The sequence below is a fragment of the Schistocerca nitens genome, chromosome 2 (genome assembly GCF_023898315.1).
Source record: "Schistocerca nitens isolate TAMUIC-IGC-003100 chromosome 2, iqSchNite1.1, whole genome shotgun sequence".
Lineage (NCBI taxonomy): Eukaryota > Metazoa > Arthropoda > Insecta > Orthoptera > Acrididae > Schistocerca > Schistocerca nitens.
Window position 1 is genome coordinate 415317081 of NC_064615.1, and position 17124 is coordinate 415334204.

General features: G+C 39.5%; 1 protein-coding gene across 2 annotated transcripts in view; it reads right to left on the minus strand.

Moving 5' to 3' along the window:
• The window catches only part of LOC126236286 (heparan sulfate glucosamine 3-O-sulfotransferase 3A1), a 169273-nt gene that overhangs the window by 137980 nt on the left and 14169 nt on the right, over window positions 1-17124 (minus strand). The gene's annotated exons all lie outside the window — the stretch shown is intronic.

Consider the following 17124-nt stretch of genomic DNA (forward strand, 5'->3'; position numbering starts at 1 on the left):
TTAAGAGCTATAATCTTAACTTATGTACATATCTTGAGGCACAACAACTCATGGCGCACATTGCCCAGATTATATTCATCCAGTATTTGACAGAGTGAGCACTTAGTGGCTCCCAATAAATTGTACATATAATTTTAAAACTTATACTTATGAAACGTTTCTGACTGACAACCCCCGCTCCTCCCCCCCCTTGACACACACACACACACACACACACACACACACACACACACACACACACACACACACACACACACACAGATGAAAGTTTCCTTACTACATTTTTGCTGTTCGTGCACTAAACAATACAATTGCAATGTCAGGCATTTGCTACACACACACACACACACACACACACACACACACACACACACACACACACAGAGATGAAAGTTTCCTTACTACATTTTTGCTGTTCGTGCACTAAACAATACAATTGCAATGTCAGGCATTTGCTACTTCTTTACTACTAAATCTATTCACAACACACTTTGCACATAGAATGCACATGTACCACTTAACGTACCTACCAAATTACATCATTTTATGACCTCTCGTTCAGGAAATGCAATGTTTTATATATGGTAGTTTTATTCTTTAAAGAATCAGCAGTGGGAGTTTATTAGTTAATACTAAAGTGTACACTATGTCTTGCTTTCTTGACCACTTGAGGATTTGCATCTGCCCACTTGTAGTTGCTGAGATAATTTATCATCCCACTTTAGAAACCCTGCCACATATGTAAATAAAATACAAGCTGTGAACATTAGATCTTCAGCACTCTGTCTTAGAATCCACTAGCTGAATGATCTTGTGGCCTGAGAACTTGCACTCGTAAGAGATATGGGTAAATTGCTCATGGTAATTAATCCTGAAAATGGATACCATCAGTGCTTAGTTACTACTGTATCTGCAAGACTTTTGCGTAATCTTTTGGCTCCTTTCACAATTTCATGATGGCAAATGCTACATATTCATCCCCATTTTAAGGTACATGTACTAGTGATATGTTCCAAAAATTCACTGGCTATTTAGATTCGTGTTTTGATTTAGAGCATCCAACATTACTATTACAGGAGCAGGCAAACTGAGAAGACTGTTGGAATAAAGAATTTCTTATGTTGATGATCACTTTCACCCTAGTACACACATTATATTTAATTCATAAACTAGTACTGGAAGGCACAGTTTGGCCTTAGTGATGAGCATGCGATAGCAGACTGACACAACGCACTGTGTTCCTGTTACACCTAACGGGAGAATACTACCAGTATTGCCGTGTGTGTGTGTGTGTGTGTGTGTGTGTGAGAGAGAGAGAGAGAGAGAGAGAGAGAGAGAGAGAGAGAGAGAGAGATGAAATAAAAAGAAGAAGAAAAGTACTTCACCTTGTGTGTGGATGATTTTGAATATTCTAGACCAGTGGTTCCCAACAGGTGGTCCGCGGACCCCCAGGGGTCCACAGGCTATGCCAGAGGGGTCCGCAAGATGCTATTAGAATAAAAAATATATTAAATATATTTTGTATGATAACAGATTTTTTGTTTTGGCTGCTCAATATATTTTCAATAATGAATATGTCAATGCTATTTCTAAGTACCGAAAATAGAAAATGTATAAAAAGACTCTTAATTTGGCTTTTTTAGGTACTTGATACTGTGATATGACAAGGTATCAATCATGCTCGATGAGGGGGTCCTCGAGAAAATTTTGTTGGGAACTCCTGTTCTAGACTGATCCACAGAGAGTTTAATTCCATTAGTCGATGAGTTTCTATGTTTCTGTAAATAGTATATCGTCTTAAGAGAGTGAGCTACCTCACTAAAAATTAATTTCAAGTTAGTCCCCAATACCAGAAATGGCTAAATATAGGTGTCAGTAGAGACAAAAGAAAAGCTTCTAACACTTACTTTGGGGTAATGATGATCCCCCTTCTGAACATTATAAAAACCAGTACAGCTTGTTCATATGTAACAGCTTTTGTCTTGCTGTAATTATGCATTTTTAAGTGAACAGACTTTTAGAACAAGACTGAGAAGCAGAACTGAACACCAAGAATGTTTTATTTTGGTTCGATAATTTTTTGAGAATGGAAGTTGTGATGACAGACTGTAGAGTAGCTTGAAGTTACATATGTCTGACATTACTTTCACTACAACTTCAACTCTGTAGCTGTGCTACAATACTGTATTTAATGTCACTGTGATTATTCTGTGAACCTTTGGGATGATAACTGTTCTTTGGTTTTGTATAATGTCATAATGAAGTGAATGTGATGTAATTTTCTAAATGGTTCTTCCTTTTCAAGTATTCAGACAGCTTGATCTTGTGCATATTGCTATCTTGCATTTTGCAAATTTTTCCTTAAAAAATCATTCTTCTTGGTACAAAATATGACTTCAGATAAAATGTAAAATACTTATTTACATTTTAAATCATTTACATCTATATTTATAATATATGCCTGTTCTCTGAATTCAGTTTTGGACTTTCTCTTTCACTCTCGCAGTTTCAGATTCTGTCTTCTCCTACTTCTAAAAACAAAACAGAAAAAGCACTACATTCTGAAGTCAGCTGTGACAGCCATTAACAACAAACATTGGACAACCCTCAACAACATGACGGCATTTAATATGAGAGGAGGGATGGAGGGGGAGGGGGAGGGTGGGCAGGGGGGGGGGAGAGAGAGAGAGAGAGAGAGAGAGAGAGGGGGGGGGGAGGGGGGGAGGAGAAGTAATGAAAAGAGGAGAAACTCAGTGCACTGATGCAATGAACATGAGTTGCAGGGCTCTACAAGCTTGCTAACACTGTCTCCCTCCCACCCCGTCATCACAAACCCACAACACTTTCAAGTCGATGATGGATCATTGCAGTGTACAGTGCCAGTGAACTTCAAATGAAAGTGATCTGTGTTATCGGTAATTTGATAGTAGCTAGTATCATAATGGAAAAAAAAAATGGTATTCATATGATGTGGTCTATAAATTGAAAATAGTAGTATATTCAGAAGAACATGAAACACAGCAGCTGTGCAGCATTTAGGCCCTCCACAAACAGAGAAAACAATTCATGATTGACTGAAAAAAAAAAAAAAAAAATAGTGAGACTAAAAGTGCAAATAAAGGACTGAATGTAAGCTAGTACTACAGTGGATGAAATTATGCATTAACAGAGTGTGGGAGAGAGGGCAAGGTGCGTTGAGGTCTAGATTGAGAGAAGGTATTACTGTTAAATCTTTCAAGAAGTGTGACATAAGTAATGATCTCAATGGCAGTGAAGAGGACAATGACCATAAAGTAGAAGGAGAAGAAGGGATTTTAAAGATCAGTTCTGTTTTATGAACTAAGTTTTAGTTTGGCTTTGCAATCTAATAATAAAAATGTCAAAAATGTTATTTTTTAAAAAAAATTACTGCTTAAAAATTGAGGTGCATCTCACAATCTGTAGCGTCACATAGTCCGTAAAATATAAGTCATTAACACCATGCACAAACAAAACAGAAGAAAGGCAAACAAGATAATATACATGTAGATACATACAAAGAGGTTGTTAGAACAAAACAATATCTGTCTTAAGCTTAGAGAGTTAGAATCTAGGATAAGAGCAGTATCAACCAGGGCACTACTGCTCTACAGCACACATGCAGGCAATACATCATTTCATGTAACCAGTGGTATAGCAGGCATAGGTAATCAACAAAGGTGACGTGTTCCAAATGTTGAAACTCAAAACATTTTATGTTATTCACAGGTTATGAGCAGGTTCCTTAAATTTTCATCACTATGGCTTTAACTACCCCCTCTCCTCTTTATTTGGAATTGAATTTGTGATTTAAGATGGCAGTGATCTAGTTTAGAAAGGTGACAATAGAGGGTTGGCAAAGCCAACAAATGTGATGCAACACAAAGCTATTTACTGGCTAGAAGATCGTAGTGATAAACTGACCTGTAGCATAGCCTGATGCCTACATCATGCCAAAAGGCTAGTTTGTTTTGAAGTGGTGAACTCAACAAACGTGATATTATGAAGATGTAGAAACCTTCAAAATATTTAACAAAGCATGGAACATAATATTGTGTTTGTCAAGAAAAAAGACAAACTGATGACAACAGCATGCCTCCAAAAACCTTTTGCACAGCACTAAATGATTATATTATAATACTTTTTTTTTTTTTTTACGTTCTTGCTTGTGGTAAATGTCCTACGTTGCAACTACAGATACAGTAGTGTTCCATAAAAATTTTAAATTACATGTACACTCCATCAACTCACATACAAAACATTCTCTCATACAGAGCAATGGGTGCAAAACAGCACGTAAACCCCATGAACAAGATTCATTAAAAGAAGTCTGTTGAAGCCAGATCCTCTCACGTCTGATGTAGTATGTGGCTGCAGAAAACAGGCTACTCGACTAACAAAAGATGACATGGTTATAATAACTGGAGGAGCAAATGACATTTAACAAAATAATGCCAAGGAAACCACAAGATCAACATTACAAGCACTAAAACAACCTGAAAACATATGTAAACATAGATAAACTGCAGAATGTACTTACTTAAATGACATTGTCCTAAAACCCTGTCTGAGACATGACTTGATGTGCAATTAATGTGTAAATAGAGAGACAGAAACTATGAACAGAAAACTCAGAAAGTACCTTCTGAAATATTTCTTTTCTATCGTTTCATGGCTTAGCATAACATGAGAACCATATGCCTTTAAACACCAAAGGTAAGTGGTATGTGCGGCTTGAAATAGAAATGCTGATAAACTGTTTACAAAACAACAAAGAAGGGCATACTGAAATTTTAAAAAAATCAATAAATGTGAAGGATACAACAGAGAGGATCTAAGTATAAGTTGTGCAGGATCAGTTGCAAACAGTGCATCTGTTTTGGAAGCTACACGAAATTCCCAGAAAAAAAAGACGCAAAAACAAAAAGCTTTATCAGCAATTGCAGTAATGACAACATGAGCACACAAAGTAATCCAAGAGCAAAGCAACAAACAACAACAACATAAGAAGTTGACTAGCAATGACCATTCCATGTAAGATGCATTCAAAATTTGCTCTTCAGATTTTCACTGATTTTGAGATGATATTTCAGTTTCCTGGTGACAGCTTAACAGTGTGTTAGTCATATTCTGCATGTGCATTCTGTCGTGGGTGCAGGATGGATGGTAGCCAAAACGGTGAAGGCTGGGAACCATTGGCCACTCAGAATCATTTTTCAGTAACACCACACAGTATTTCCATTAGCATTTATAGTGCCGTCAACTCGTGACAATATTGGGAATCCATCGCTGAAGTCAACTTAGCTGACAAGCAAGAGAGCCTGTTGGTTGGTTGGTTTGGGGAAGGAGACCAGACAGTGAGGTCATTGGTCTCATCGGATTAGGGAAGGACGGGGAAGGAAGTCGGCCGTGCCCTTTGAAAGGAACCATCCCGGCATTTGCCTGGAGCCATTTAGGGAAATCACAGAAAACCTAAATCAGGATGGCCGGACACGGGATTGAACCGTCATCCTCCTGAATGCGAGTCCAGTGTCTAACCACTGCGCCACCTCGCTCGGTGGAGAGCCTGTTACCAATCCATCTATCAAATGACGTTTGGAGGACACACAGCTGTCCAACAAGGCTACTGAACTCCATGTGTGACAGATAGTCCTGACGCAGCTTCACAACAAGCAGCAAGTGACAGTTACAACCTTCACTGAAACTCAACATCACCAGCAAAATGTACAACGCTCTACTGAAAATTTCTCTGAACAGTATGATATTGGCTCTTACACTGTATTCACTGAATGTGTGCCTAAAGAGAGAAGCACCAGATGATTATATCCAAAGGCTATAGGCTGGCTGATATGTAAGGTGGGTCCGCAGGTCTCTACAAGTGATACTCGAATTAAGTCATCTGGTTGCAACCAAATTGAAATTGAATTAAAGACAGCAGCTGCTGCTAATTATGTGGTTCAAAACGCTGTTTTCACAAATGTGGGTGTATAAGTACAGGGGGACCCAAAAGTCAGTTAACATTTAAAAATACACTAATTCACAAATTAATGTAGGGAGAGAGGTAAAACTTGACACACGTCTGAAATAACATGGGGTTTTACTGAAGCCAAAAACATGAGCAAACACCAGTCAACAGATAGCGCTGCACAGCAGCACGTCGGTGGCACTGCATGAAAAATCACCAATGTGACAGGTGAAAGGTATGCCTATATGTTACAGAATCATATCATCCATAGCCTGGCTGATAAACTTCTGCTGAAAGGTATAACTTCTGTGCAGGATAGTGCTCCACCCCATGTTACTACACATGTGAAAGATCTCTTGCACACATTGTTTGGTGAGGATCACGTACTGAGCCACCATTTTGGTCATCCTTGGCCTCCCAGTGACCCATGTGATTATTGGTTGTGGAGCTACCTGAAGTCACAAGTCTACCTCGATCATCTGACCTCTTTAGGGATGCTAAAAGACAACATTCAATTACATTTTCTTACCATACCTACTCATATGCAGTACAGTGCTGTTCACAATATTGTCCCTCGACTACAAATATTGCTGATGGCTGACATGTGGTGTCCCACAAGGATCCATCTTAGGGCCATTGCTTTTTCTTGTGTACATTAATGATCTCTCATCGGTTACACTGCCAGAAGCAGAGTTCGTTTTGTTTACAGATGACACAAGTATTGCAATAAATAGTATGTCAAGTGTAGTTCTAGAAAGATCTGCTAATGATATTTTCATGGATATTAATAAATGGTTTAAAGCCAACTCACTGACATTAAACTTCGATAAGACTCACTACCGTATTTACTCGAATCTAAGCCGCACTTCCGGTTTTTGTAATCCAAAAAACCGCCTGCGGCTTAGAATCGAGTGCAAAGTAAGTGGAAGTTCTGAAAAATGTTGGTAGGTGCCGCCACAACTAACTTCTGTGGTCGAATATATGTAGCGCTACACAGGCATGCTTTGCAGGCACAAAGATAAATACTGGAGCCAAAACCTCTGCGTCAGTAAAGAAATTAAAAAAAAAAAAGGTGGAAGAGGAGCTTTTTTTCTCAGCCCCGAGTTTCGACCGCTGCATTTTCATACATTATCCAACGACGTAAATAAAAATTCCGTATTGTTCATCTTCCAATGTAGCAGAATTTCAATGTACTACGAAAATCCGACTGGCAAGACTGTTTGGGATGTTTGTCAATACAGCCTACGCTACATTCTGAATTTTTTCCTACCTGTGACAAGAGATGGTTGCTAATAGGAACTTTTATGAATTGTGAATCACATGCAGTATTCTCTTCACCATAAGAATAATACGAATATAAACATTTTGCCATGTATTTTTTCGTGTTTGCTGCTAACTCATTTAAATCCTGTCTGCATAATAAACTACGAAACTAGAGTGAGACAACAGCAAATGCGGAAGAATATACATATCGTGTCATGTTTATATTCGTATTATTCTTATGCCTAATAGTGATAAAGTCAGAAATCAAGCACGGCAATTGACTAGATTTTTAAATCTAAGATGACTCTAATTTCTGTGCAGAGTGTAATGTACTAAAGAGGCGTCTGCAAAGATTTTCAAACGGAGAAAAATTTTCGCTAAAGTCTCGTTCAGAACATCTTCTCATACGCAGTCTATTATTTGGTTTTTGTTGATCATTATCAAAGAAAGCAGCAGTGGCCATTGTTTCGCTAATGAGACGATTCCTCTCTCTCTCTCCCTCTCCCTCTCTTTTTTTAATTGTAAGCGGCAGTAGTGCGCACAAAAGCAAGCCGTGCCGCGAGCGGCGACAGGCCATAAACACGCACTATCAGAATGCGACAAACAATGCACGACACAGTACACTAACGCATTTCCAGCTTAGAGTGACGTAAACACCTATAACAAAGAAAACGGCACTTATGAGATCAAAGATATATTAAAAAGGACCAACTTTGTTTCGATTTGAAGGTGCGGCCTAAAACTTTTCTCTCCCCTTGAATTTCGAGTCTCAAATTTCGGCTGCGGCTTAGATTCGGGAAATTTTTTTTTCCTTGACTTCGAGTCACATTTTTCAGGTGCGGCTTAGATTAGAGTGCGGCTTAGATTCGAGTAAATACGGTATATGCAATTCAGAACCTGTAAGAGGTTTCCACCCAGCATATGCATAAAATACGAAAAAGAGCAGATAGAAGAGGTTGACAGTCTTAAATTCCTGGGATTACAATTTGATAATAAATTCAGTTGGGAAGAGCACACCACAGAACTGCAGAAACGCCTTAACAAATCTGTATTTGCAATTCGAGTGTTAGCAGACATAGGTGACATAAAAATGAAAAAGCTTGCATACTTTGCCTACTTTCATTCCATAATGTCATATGGTATAATATTCTGGGGTAACTCTTCAAGTCAAACAAAAGTTTTCAGAGTCCAAAAGCGTGTAATACGTATTATTTGTGGAGTAAATTAACGGACGTCCTGTAGAAACCTCTTCAAAGAACTGGGTATACCAACTACTGCCTCTCAGTATATTTACTCATTAATGAAATTTGTCCTAAATAATATATCTCTTTTTCCAACAAACAGCTCAGTTCATACATACAATACCAGGAACAAAAATGATCTGCACAAAGACTTAAAAGCACTTACTTTAGTTCAAAAAGGGGTCCACTACTCAGGAACACTCATCTTCAATAATTTGCCAGTAAACATAAAAAATTTAGTTACAAATAAAGATCAGTTTAAAAGGAGCCTGAAAGAATTACTAGTGGCCAACTCCTTCTACTCCATTGACGAATTTTTTAATAGAGACAAATGATGTATTGTATATATTCATACTATTAGTATTGTTATTTCAGCTTAAAAAATAAATAAAGAAATAAATAAATTGACATGTTCCACATCCACGAGGATCTCCTCAGCACGGATCTATGGAACAAAAAACTAATCTAATCTAATCTTTGTCATACAGAACATACTCTTTGCTAAAAATCATTTGTTATGCTGATTTTTGTGCACTTTTTTGGTTTCAATAAAACCTGATGTCATTTCAAGCATGTGTGGCAGCAGAGACCACAAACCAAAAACTGAATCCACACCAAAGACCAAACACCAAAGCCAGGCCACAGCCAACTGTCCTATGCCCTGCCAGCTCAGCGGCCTCGGGAGACATAGCTTCCATAATCAGTGCTTCCGTGGGTCAACAAGATGGTTGTCAAGCACCATGTGACTGACCGTCTAACGGTTATGCCACACCAGGCCATTGACCCTGCTTGAGACATTCTGACGTGGCCTCAATACAGGGTTCTTCACAACTGTCAGCATGTGGAAATGGGATTTAAACCATAAGGACTAGCCCGTCAGCAAGTCATCACAGCTGAGCTATCTGATAATGCACAGCCTGTGTCAGTTGATACTGTACTTCTTCACTACCCTCACCAGGCTACGGACCAACAATCGCTGCCTGAATGTCCACCCCAGGCCCAGTGACATCACCTCGATGCCGGGTCACCACCCTGCAGTCATTAGCCACCATCCACCAGTGTGCTGTTGTAGCTGGGCCACCACTATCATCCATGGGGAACATCTGTGTCAACATGTCCATATCAGCATGCTGGGGTCTGAGGATCGTCTCTTGTGTATACCAATAAAGTTTTCTACCAACTGATTGGCTGCCTTCTTCGCTCACTCCATTGACCAACTCAAGTAGAGAATCATTTGGCCAGTCCTACCTGCTTCGTCACCATTGTTACACTATTGGTATCACAATCACTTCTGGAGCAGAAATGGTCGTCCACAGGAGCCTTGAAAAGAAGGAGGTCAGTAACAGTGGTGTTCAGTGTAAATTTTGAAGTGCTGGCAACAAGTGTTTTATTTTGGGCCTGTCTTGTTGTGTCTGTCCTTTTCTTTCTATTTTGGGCATACTATACGCATGTAGTGGTAGTGCTGAGCAAATTGGCTGTCACTGAGAAAGCAACAACTTGAGAGACAATTCAACATCTAAACAACATAGGTAAGATTAGAGCCGACAATGAAGTTCTGTGCAGAGAAATGAACCATTTGAAGGGTGAAAGTAGGAAAGAGTCATCTTCAGACATATCTTCACCTATCCTTGATGCTGGTATGGCCTCACTGGTGGCATCATTTTCTGGTAAACCTGGAGAAGATATTTTTGTATGCATGGATAGTTTGCGTATGTCCACAAAATGTAATGAACAACTGTTACGTTTAGCTCGCTTAAGACTGGTAGCAGATGCTACGACATTCGTGACATGTAATGAGAAACTGCGAGTTGCTTAGTCCTTCACAGACTTTCAGGAAGGGTTAATGGTTTGTTACAGGAAGAAGAATACCTCGTGGTACTATTGTGACCAACTTAAAGGTGTAACACAGAAGCAGGGAGAGTCAACAGGGAGTTTTGTGGACCACATCAGACAAATTTATGTCAATACATATGAATTAATGAATGATGACCATGCCAGTAAAGGCACTTTGCAGGAGGCAGAACAACAGGCACCTGATGCATTTTTCTGGGGCTTGCCATCTGAAATGTCATGGAAAGTACACATGGAGTTTCTGAGAACCATTGTCAAAACAGTGGCAACTGCAGTAGCTTTGACTGAAATTGATTCTGTAACTAGAGGAACATAGAAGTGCTCAGTGTTTAATGCAGAGATTGTTCGTTATAGGGGTGGTGCTCCGGGCCACATTAAATGTTTCTGTATGAAGCCACAATGTCAGAGATGCAAGCAAGTGGGATACTCTGTTCAAAAATGTCCACAGGCACTAAGACAGTGGACTCAGTGTAACATTCAAGCTCCTGCGCTGATCAGTACAGGCAGTGGTGGGACCACTGTGCAATGCTCCCAATAACTTCAACTATGAGACATTCTGGTGCAAAATCAATGCAGATATTTGTCTATTTGATTATATGAAGGGAAAGTCATGTAAGTTGTTGGATAGAGGATTATTGGTATCCATGACTAACCAGAGTATATTGAGTACAGGAATCTGAACCCATCATGCTGTAGGTAAAGTGGTGTGGGTGGTAAAAGTGTGAATTCTCTCAGTTCCGCATTATTGGATTTCCAAGTGAAAGGGAGAAACTTCTGAATATGTGTGGAAGTTAGCTGGATCTGGACTTCCTGAGTAAACATCGCACTAATGTTGATCTGCAGCAGTCAACAGCAGAACTGCTTAGGACACTATTCTGTCTCAGTTTTACAGTTAAAAGAACTGAAGCATTGCAAGGAAATCTCCAGACATCGGGTAAGCTGGTTAAACTGTGTAGACAGTCTCTCAGACTCAGTTCACAGGATACAATACTGAAAGGCACAGGAAGGCTGGTCTGGATGAACATAACTGCTCATCTGCTACTTAACACTGTGTGTGTGGTAGAACACTCACCAGAGAACGAAGTACTGGGTCGGGAGCAATGTTTTGTATGGCATAGTTTGCGATATGTGCAAGAGCTAGATGGTAGCCAAGTAGTTCACGTCAGTATAGATAATTTCGGTTCAAAGGAGCTATCAAAAGGAACTCTGATAGCTAAGTTAGAGGTTTCACAGGATGAATTAGAAAGGGATTTCAATACAGAATACCAGAATCTGGCACAGTCTGTCAATTTAACTGCAATGAGGGGAAAAGTGTTGCATCTGAAAGGATGTGAGAGAGTAGTATGCAGCTATTAGAAGGATATGAAGGCCTGTTTAACCTGCCTGGACCACTACCAGATAAACCTCTGGTGCAAATCAGAATTCCCACATGGAATAATACAAGAGAGTATTAGCCCCTGGTCAGTCCCAGTAGTAATTGTGCCCAACAAGTCCTCAGATGGGAAAAATGGTTATAGGTTCTGCTGCATCACCGATGCATACTCAGTGCATAATATCACAGAGACACTAGACAATCTGGGGCAATGTCATTATTTCACCACCTTAGATTTACACAGCAGCTATCACCAATTAGAAGTAGCACCAGAGGAGCGGCCTACAACAGCAGTTTTGCTCCCATTTGGACACTTTCATTATTGTCAGATGCCTGTAGGCCCGGAAAATGTGCAGGTCACTTTTCAACCCTCTCTAGACAGAGTTCTACAGCGCCTGAAAATAAAGCACTGCTTAATACATTTAGAATAGTACACTCGGACATCCACAGGCACTTGGTATATTAATGGTTGCATGCAACATGGATGATTCTTTGGTTAGAAACGTGTCACTTTGTATTGTAAGTCAGCTACCTAGGTCACATGTAGTAAGTACCAACACTTGGCTTGTGTAATCAGTAAAAAATTTTTCACTGCCTAGCACAGTAAAAGAAGTACAATCATATTCTGAGATTGTAAATTTCTATAGAAAATACATTCCAAAATTTGCAGAGGTAGCACAACCCTGTACATGCCTGCTGCAAAAAAAAGTGGAAAATTCAACTAGACTCCAGGTTGTCAGGAAGTATTCCAATTGTTACAGGAATTATTGACCAAGAATACAGTTCTCATTTTTCTAGACCATGAAATACAGCTTATCTTATCTTGTGATTCAAGCTACTATGCCCTTGGTTGTGTCCAGAGCTAAGGTCTGGATAGGAAGGAACACCCCCTACCCTGTGCATCCAGGCATGTAAACAAAGCAGAAAATAACTATTCAGCTACATAAAAGGAAATGCTAGGGCTATTTTTTGGTATCATGTATTTTTGTTGCTTTCTGTAAGGGAGGCATTTTAAGGTAACCAGAGATCATGCTGCTCTAAAATGGCTTGTGGGTTATAGGATCCAACCAGTAGGCTAACCTACTGGGCCTCAAAGCTTAGTGAATTCAATTTTGAGGTGGTGCATCTTCTTGGGAAGTCTCATGGTAATGCTGACAGATTAAGTCAAAGTATACACTATAGAATGCATCGGAATAAGCACAGAAGTGTAGCACAGAGCTCAGGCTATCAACCCTGATTGTCAGCAATATGCAAAACATGCGTAGTTCAGATCTGATGGCAGACTGCTTCACAAGTAAATATGAAGTGGTCACCATATAATTGCACCAGTCTGCTTACAGTATGAAATGTTGAGGCAAGCCCATGATTCCATCTCAGCTGGGCACAGTGGACGATGAGCAGTGGGTTGCCACTTGTGGACAATTGGTGGTGGCCACAGAGGAACAAATATGTTTACCACTACTTAAAGAACAGCATCCCTTGCACTCAAAGAGATGAGTTGTCATCAGTGAATACCACTACAAAGACTGCCTGAGGCAGAGAAACATTTTCAATCAATTGGCCTTGATGTTCTCAGCCATTTTGCCCAAACACCAGAGGGAAAACGTTATTTACTAGCCATAATTGACCATTTTTGATGTTATTTGGCCATGATTGCTGTACCAAACCAATAAGTAATCCAGTGCCTCACACTTACAATAATCACTGGCTACTGAAATTTGGCACACCAGAAGCAATAACAACAGACTAAGGCATGAACTTTATGTTTAGATTGTTTAAGCAGCCATGTCGGCTACTGCTTATTAAGAAGTTACGAACTAGTGCCCGCAAATTAATGGCAGAACAAAGAGAATGCATAGGACATATGCTAAGTTATTACATAAATAGTAGCTACGATAATTGGGACACCCTATTACAATACATTGTGAGTGCACACAATTCAAAAATCCAGTAAAGCATAGGTCTCTACCCTACAAGGTTGTTTTTGGTCAGAAAATGCCCTCACCTTTTGAATTATGTCAACCAACTCCAGAGGAAGATGTATCCTCTATTCAAAATAACATTCACAATAAAAAAGCAAAATTACCTAATTATCACAAAATTACCTAATTATCACACTGGGCGGTGGGTTATGTCATCTAACACACGTATTCTGAAGAATAATTTAATTGGATGGACAAAAAATCTACTCACTAAGCGGCAGCAGAACACACACATAAAAGAAGGTTGTAATTAGGCACACTTTCAGAGCCTGTGGCTCCTTCTTCAGGCAGAAGGGTTGTAGGGAAAGGAAGTCCTTTTGCTTCACCCCTCTTCCTTCCCCTCTGACCCTTCTGCCTGAAGGAGGAGTCACTGGTTCCAAAACCTTGCCTAATTACAACCTTCTTTTAGTGCGTGTTCTGCCACCGCTTGGTGAGTAGATTCTTTATCTACCCACTTAAATTAATCTGTCAAAAATTGATTGTTTTCATTGTTATATTGGCCCATGTTCTGAAGAGGAATATGAACTAGTTCCAAAGTACCATGAAACCCAAAAGGTAGTCAAAACAACATTCCCAGTTAATGTTAAAATACAACTCCCCACCCAAACTACAGTTGCCCATATGAGCAGAATCCACCTATTTCAAAGTGAACTGGAAACACCGCCTCAACTGCCAACATCTTCTTCGAAAGGGGGAAGGGAATACAACTATTAATAGAACATCAACATGTATAATTCAAATCAACTGTTATGTTTGATACGTAGTTGATATAGAAGAAAATAAGTGTGAATGAGCCAGTACGGAAGATAATTAATAACAGGTGTTTTAACAAATTATTTAGGAACAAAGGAGATGACTCACCTAAAGGCAGAAGCACTGCATCATCTACAGATACATACAAAAAAGGTACAGACCTTTACTTTGCTAGCTGTTGTTATTGTTGTTGTGGTATTCATTCCTGGGACTGGTTTGATACAGCTCTCCATGCTACTCTATCCTGTGCAAGCTTCTTCATCTCCCAGTACCTACTGCAACCTACATCCTTCAGAATCTGCTTAGTGTATTTATCTCTTGGTCTCCGTCTATGATTTTTACCCTCCACGCTGCTCTCCAATGCTAAATTTGTGATCCCTTGAGGCCTCAGAACAAGTCCTACCAATCGGTCCCTTCTTCTTGTCAAGTTGTGCCACAAACTCTTCTTCTCCCCAATTCTATTCAATACCTCCTCATTAGTTATGTGAGCTACCCATCTAATCTTCAGCATTCTTCTGTAGCACCACATTTCGGAAGCTTCTATTCTCTTCTTGTCGAAACTATTTATCGCCCATGTTTCACTTCCATACATGGGTAGCCATACAAATACTTTCAGAAACGACTTCCTGACACTTAAATCTATACTCGATGTTAACAAATTTCTGTCCTTCAGAAACGCTTTCCTTGCCATTGCCAGTCTACATTTTATATCCTCTCTACTTTGACCATCATCAGTTATTTTGCTCCCCAAATTCCAAAACTCCTTTACTACTTTAAGTGTCTCATTTCCTAATCTAATTCCCTCAGCATCACCCGACTTAATTCGACTACATTCCATTATCCTTGTTTTGCTATTGTTCATGTTTCATCTTATATCCTCCTTTCAAGACACTATCTATTCTGTTCAACTGCTCTTCCAAGTCCTTTGCTGTCTCTGACAGAATTACAATGTCATCGGCAAACCTCAAAGTTTTTATTTCTTCTCCATGGATTTTAATACCTACTCCAAATTTATCTTTTGTTTCCTTCACTGCTTGCTCAATATAGAGATTGAATAACATCAGGGAGAGGCTGCAACCCTGTCTCACTCCCTTCCCAACCATTGCTTCCCTTTGACGTCCCTCGACTCTTATAACTGCCATCTGGTTTCTGTACAAATTGTAAATAGCCTTTCGCTCCCTGTATTTTACCCCTGCCACCTTCAGAATTTGAAAGAGACTATTCCAGTCAACATTGTCAAAAGCTTTCTCTAAGTCTACAAATGTTAGAAACGTAGGTTTGCCTTTCCTTAATCTTTCTTCTAAGATAAGTTGTAGGGTCAGTATTGCCTCACATGTTCCAACTATTTCTACAGAATCCAAACTGATCTTCCCCGAGGTCGGCTTCAACAAGTTTTTCCATTTGTCTGTAAACAATTCGTGTTAGTATTTTGCAGCTGTGACTTATTAAACTGATAGTTCGGTAATTTTCACATCTGTCAACACCTGCTTTCTTTGGGATTGGAATTATTATATTCTTCTTGAAGTCTGAAGGAATTTCGCCTGTCTCATACATCTTGCTCACCAGATGGTAGAGTTTTGTCAGGACTGGCTCTCCCAAGGCTGTCAGTAGTTCTAATGGAATGTTGTCAACTCCTGGGGCCTTGTTTCGACTTAGGCCTTTCAGTGCTCTGTTAAACTCTTCACGTAGTATCGTATCTCCCATTTCATCTTCATCTACATCCTCTTCCATTTCTATAATATTGTCCTCAAGTACATTGCCCTTGTATAGACCCTGTATATACTCCTTCCACCTTTCTACTTTCCCTTCTTTGCTTACAACTGGGTTTCCATCTCAGCTCTTGATATTCATACAAGTGGCTCTCTTTTCTCCAAAAGTCTCGTTAATTTTCCTGTAGGCAGTATCTATCTTACCCGTAGTGAGATAAGGCTCTACATCATTACATTTGTCCTCTAGCCATCCCTGCTTAGCCATTTTGCACTTCCTGCCGATCTCATTTTTGAGACGTTTGTATTCCTTTTTGCCTGTTTCATTTACTGCATTTTTATATTTTCTCCTTTCGTCAATTAAATTCAATATTTCTTCTGTTACCTAAGGATTTCTACTAGCCCTCGACTTTTTACCTACTTGATCCTCTACTGCCTTCACTACTTCATCCCTGAGAGCTACCCATTCTTCTATTCCAGTCACCCATGACTATTAAATTTTCGTCTACCTTCACTACCTGAATAATTTTTTTATCTCATCATACATTTCATCAATTTCTTCATCATCTGCAGAGATGGTTGGTATGTAAACTTGTACTACTGTAGTAGGCATGGGCTTCGTGTCTATCTTGGCCACAATAATTTCTTCACTTTGCTGTTTGTAGTAGCTTACCCGCACTCCTATTTTTTTTATTCATTATTAAACCTACTCCTGCCTTACCCCTATTTAACTTTGTATTTATAGCCCTGTATTCACCTGACCAAAAGTTTTGTTCCTCCTGCCACCGAACTTCACTAATTCCCATCTAACTTTAACCTATCCATTTCCCTTTTCAACTTTTCTAACCTACCTGCCCGATTAAGGGATCTGACATTCCACACTCCGATCCGTAGAACACCAGTTTTCTTTCTCTTGATAACGATGTCCTCTTGAGTAGTCCTCGCCCAGAGATCCGAATGGGGGACTATTTTA